The sequence below is a fragment of the Camellia sinensis genome, chromosome 10, assembly GCF_055761805.1.
Source record: "Camellia sinensis isolate YWXY chromosome 10, ASM5576180v1, whole genome shotgun sequence".
NCBI lineage: Eukaryota > Viridiplantae > Streptophyta > Magnoliopsida > Ericales > Theaceae > Camellia > Camellia sinensis.
The window spans coordinates 20048131-20054130 of record NC_138970.1 but is presented as its reverse complement, the minus strand read 5'-3'; positions in this window follow the sequence as shown (position 1 = coordinate 20054130).

The following is a 6000-nucleotide window of genomic DNA, read 5'->3' as shown; positions in this document are numbered from 1 at the left end:
AACAAATTGCAAGGTTTGAAAAGTCAGAGAAAAAACAAAGCAAGAAGATACAAAGTATCATAGAGTGTTTGAGGCAGAAAGGTATCACGGGAAATTTTGAGAGTGGGGAAAGTTCAGCTTCTAATGGAAAAGCTTCTTAGTTAGTATATTATGTTTCTATGTTAATTTATTAGAAATTTCTTCTTCAACTAGGGAAGAATAAAAAAATACTTTGACATTTAGGGGCGAAAGGTCCCAGGAAAATATTGAAATATGGATGTAAAGGCCGGAGAAAAATCACAAACACCTTGAGACGGCACAACATAAGTTGTGCAAACTTATGAAAGAAGCACGTGGCTCCCAATTTGAAAACTACTTTGAAATTTGCACTATTCCAACACGTAGGCATGAAACTAAGTCAAAAAATGAACTTTTCCAAAGCTTAAGCTTGAAAATAGGCCATCGCAGGGCCAAAATCGTGTAACAGCCACGAGAAGGCCGGGGGAACACCTCAAGAGGGACCAATGTAAGTTGTGAAAACTTACGAAACTAGCATGGGACTCCCGGTTTGAAAACTAAGTCAAAAAATGCATTCTTCCAACACTTAAGCTTGAAAATAAGCCATCGGGGGGCCAAAATCGTGTAATAGCCACGAGAAGGCCCGAGGAACATCTCAAACACCTCGAGAGGGACCAATTTAAGTTGTGGAAACTTACAAAACTAACACGGTACTCCCAGTTTGAAAACTAAGTTAAAAAAATGCACTTTTCTAACACCTAGGCCTCGTTTTGGGACTAGCCGGTTTAGCAAAAAAATCAAAAAGTTACTAAAAAAGCCAAAAAGTTAACAATCCATACCAAAAAGTCAAAGATTCTCTTTTCTCTCTACTTTTTGCACATCTTTTCGTAAAAAGTTAAAAAGTCATCCCAAACATGCTAGTTTTTTTTAGCACATATTTTAGCCAAATAGCCAAAAAGTTACTAAATTAGCCTATTTCCAAACAAGGCCTTAAGCTTGAAAATAGGCCATCGGGGGCCAAAATCGTGTAACAGGCACGAGAAGGCCCGGGGAACACCTCAAACACCTTGACAGGGACCAATGTAAGTTATGGAAACTTACGGAACTAGTACGGAACTCCCGATTTGAAAACTTAAGTCAAAAAATGCATTTTTCCAACACTTAAGCTTGAAAATAAGCTATCGGGGGCCAAAATCATGTAACAGCCACGAGAAGGCCCAAGGAACACCTCAAACACCTCGAGAGGGACCAATTTAAGTTGTAGAAACTTAAAACACTAGCATGGGACTCCCAACTTGAAAACTAAGTGAAAAAATGCATTTTTCTAACACTTAAGCTTGAAAATAGACCATCGGGGGCCAAAATCATGAAACAACCACGAGAAGGCTGGGGTAACACCTCAAACACCTCAAAAGGGACCATTGTAACTTGTGTAAACTTACGGAACTAGCACGAGACTCTCAGTTTAAAAACTAAGTCAAAAAATACACTTTTCCAACACTTTAAGCTTGAAAATAGGCCATCAAGGGCCAAAATCGTGTAACAGCCATGAGAAGGCCCAAGGAACACCTCAAACACCTCAGGAGGGACCAATTTAAGTTGTGAAAACTTACAAAACTAGCACGAGACTCCTGGTTTAAAAATTAAGTCGAAAAATGCACTTTTCCAACAATTAAGCTTAAAAATAGACTATCGGGGGCTAAAATCGTATAACAGGCACAAGAAGGCCCGAGGAACATCTTAGAAGGGACCAATTTAAGTTATGTAAACTTACGAAACTATCACGGGACTCCCGGTTTGAAAGCTAAGTCGAAAAATATATTTTTCCAACACTTTAGCTTGAAAGTAAGCCATCGGAGGCCAAAATTGTGTAACAGCCACGAGAAGGCCTGGGGAAAACCTCAAACACCTCGAGAGGGACCAATGTAATTTTGAAAACTTACAAAAGTACCACGGGACTCTCGGTTTGAAAACTAAATCAAAAATGCATTTTTCCAACACTTAAACTTGAAAATAGGCCATCGGGGGCCAAAATCGTGTAACAGCCATGAGAAGGCCCCGGGAACACCTCAAACACCTCAAGAGGGACCAATGTAAATTGTGAAAACTTACGAAACTAGCACAGAACTCCTGGTTTGAAAACTAAGTCAAAAAATACATTTTTCTAACACTTAAGCTTGAAAATAAGCCATCGGGGGCTAAAATCGTGTAACAGCCATGAGAAGGCCCGGGGAACACCTCAAACACCTCAAGATGGACCAATGTAAGTTATGGAAACATACGGAACTAGCACGGGTCTCCCGGTTTGAAAACTAAGTCAAAAAATGTACTTTTCCAACACTTAAGCTTGAAAATAGGCTATTGGGGGCCAAAATCATGTAACAGCCACAAGAAGGCCTGGGGAATACCTCAAACACCTTGGGAAGGACCAATGTAAGTTGTGGAAACTTACAGAACTAGCATGGAACTCCTAGTTTGGAAACTAAGTCAAAAAAATACACTTTTCCAACACTTAAGCTTGAAAATAGACCATCAGGGGCCAAAATCGTGAAACAGCCACAAGAAGGCCCAGGGAACACCTCAAACACCTTAGAAGGGACCATTGTAACTTGTGTAAACTTATGGAACTAGCACGGGACTCCCGGTTTGAAAACTAAGTTGAAAAATGCACTTTTCCAACACTTAAGCTTGAAAATAGGCCATCAGGGGCCAAAATAGTGTAACAGCTATGAGAAGGCCTAAAGAACGCATCAAACGCCTCGAAAGGGACCAATGTAAGTTGTGAAAACTTACGGAACTAGCACGGGACTCCCAGTTTGAAAATTAAATCGAAAATTGTATTTTTCCAACACTTGAGCTTATCACTACAACAAAACTAACTTTTTACGGCACCACATCAACGGCATACGATAAATGGACACCGTAGTTTCTCACTTTTACAACTTACTTTTTTGCAACTCATAAATACTTTTCCAACCACGGTGTGTCTATTGAATAGGCCGTGAATGGTAATAACGATGATTTTTTTATAGCTTGCAATGCACGCCGTAAATAATAAAAGTTTTTACGACATGCATATGGCATGCCATTAATACATCAATTACACATGACGCACATACACCAACTGTGAAAAGTGAATACTATTCACGGCGTACACAACAGCCGCAGTTAAAAGTATTACACTTTTTATGACGCATACATCACTTGCCGTTAAAAGTATTGCTTTTTTACGACACACAATACATGTCGTGAATTGTATGATAAAAAAAAAAAAAAAAGCTCCAAAATGAAATTTGGAGCGCCAATCACCAAAAAAAAATAAAAATAAAAAAATAGAATTTTTCAAAATAACTATTTTGCCTTCCATTAATCAAAATAGAACATCAAAAGGGTTTCAATCTCTCTCTCTCTCTGATGATGATGATGAAGGCTGAATCAATTGCTAGGTTACCACGATCATCTCATCTCTTCTCTTCGGTTGTATATCTAAAATCAAAGGTATCTATCGTCGTCTCATGCTTCTATTCTCTTCTTGGTTGTGTATTTGAAATCCCTAATTCATTCTCACTCCAACCCCGTCCTACCCTAGTCTCTTTCACTTCTCTCTCTCTCTTTCAACGGCCGCAACACCGTGTGCAGTACCTCATATTCGACGCACAAAAAAAAAATCAAAAGGTTCTAATGACTTCTAATCATAACATAACATAGAAATGGTGAAGAGAGACAGTTCGAAAAAAGACAATTCGAAGTCAAGAAGAGAGAACGATTTGGGTTCTAATGACTTGTAAATCATAAAGGAACACGAAAATGGTAAAGAAAAGAGACGATTGGAAGTCAACAAGGGAGAGAGAGAAGAGAGAGAGGGTTCGAAGACGGATTTTGGGCATTTTGATCTGGAAGGGTTTCAATCTCTCTTTGGAGACTTCAACCTGGTTCGGTGGCGACAATAATCAATACAATCTCTTCTTTTCTCTTCTCTTCTCTGCTCTTTGCGTTTCGTTGCTTTTGGTTCAGTTTTGGTTGGTCGTCTTCGACCTGATTCTAAAACCCTCCAGTCTTCAACCCCTTTCCCATCACCAAAAAACAAAAACCCACTTCATCTCCATCGATTTCAAGCATACCCATTTCAAAAAAATGTTTTCAAAATCGTCAAATCAAATATCCATCTCTTGTCCTCCTCTGTTCTGCTTCTGGGCATTGAAAAGATCAATATTTTCTTCATTTTGTTTTCAAAATTATTGAATCAGCTATGAATCTCTAGTTCTGGGCATTAAAAAGGCCAATGTTTTGATTTCGTTTTGTGTGATTTTGAACTCAGATTTGTGTAAATTGAGTTATTTTTTTGTTGATTGAACACACACGCACACATGCATGCAAAGGATGTCCAATACTTCAAGCATTTAAAAGCAATTCTCAAGCATACTTAAGAGGATGCAAACATGGACAAATGACATGCATTGAGCTCTGAAAATCATGCAAGAATATGGTGCCAAACCAAGCAAACAAGATAGGCTAAGCATGCCACAACGGTCCAAGATTCAAGGCAAGCTAAAGGGGGATTGGACCACACTTAGCAAGACCAAACATGGCATGAATTTAATGACCAAAAACAGAGTTTTAGCACATAAAACAAAGCCCAAAAGACCACTTAGATGGCATCTAAATGACTTGAATTCAAAAGCATGCACAATGGCCAAAACATGGAGCATACTACACAAGCTTTCAAAGCATTAAAGAGGTGTCCAAGGCAAGCATAAGAGCATGTCAAAGGGACTGAAATGATGCTACAAATGGTGCCAAACCACTGAAATAAAGCAAGTAATGCATGCTACACACTCACACACTTAAGGCCAACAAACCAAAAATGCAAAGGGGGTATTGTAGACGCGCCCGCGGAGGGGGACCTCATGCTACAGTTCGGACTCTATTTGTGTCACGGTTCTTAATCTGAACCAAAGAGTCCAAATCTGGCAAATCGTTTTGAGAAACAGATTTTTGAAAAAGTAGTGCCAAACATGGACTGCTTTGCCAGATACAGAGTCGCCACCTAAATATTTTTAAAATAGGGAAATTTAGGAAACCCTGACTCGGTGCCGAAGGCCACATGTCCGTCATCACCGGAGTTGTCTCGGCTCGGGAGCTTGGGTACGATCGGGGAAGGTCAGCTATGAGCACCCCCTTTCGCCCGGTCCGAAGACCGGCCTCTACTAACCGTGATATCCAGTTTTGAAAACGTTATGTGTTCTTATTCCAATTATTAGCCTAGAATTACTATGTTATGCGCGCAGCAAACAAGTATAGACTAGATTGCCTAATTTGGAAATAAACATTGCATATCCGTTCGGTTTGAAAATGCTTTGGAATTTGCTACTCACAAGTAGGCTAAAATGCGGATTTCAACGAGTCTTTCCAACTCAAACAATCCAACCTTCACCCACAGGCATTCAAAACAGTTTAACACATAAGCATCTAGCCACATGTTAAGCATGCTGTCATGGCAACATTCACACTCATGCGATATGCTAAAGCGGAAATACTTACATCGTACTCCGTGCCAAAACAAAGAACTCGTTAGCAAACATGCATGATCCAAGTCCATGTTGAGTGTCTAATGCATCGCATACAAAATGTTGCTAGAATAGGCTCGGCTATCCTAAACATGTCATGTGAAAATGCACAATTATCACGTATTCAGTTTGGGAATTGAAGTATTGATGCAGTTAGCGTGATGTACCGAGCCTAATGCATGCAGTACAAATGCATGGATGCACACATGCATAGCATAAGGTATGCTAAATTAAACATGCCCTAATACTAACCATCAAAGCAGGTAAATAAAAGGGAAGAAAGAAGTGGGGATTGGAAGACATACACACCACCCACACACACTTATTACAAATACGCCCTCACTCGGAGGGACCGAATAAATATTACAAATTAATTAACTACGCAAGCTAATTAAATATTACAAATTAATTAATTAACGAATTAACTAATCTAGGA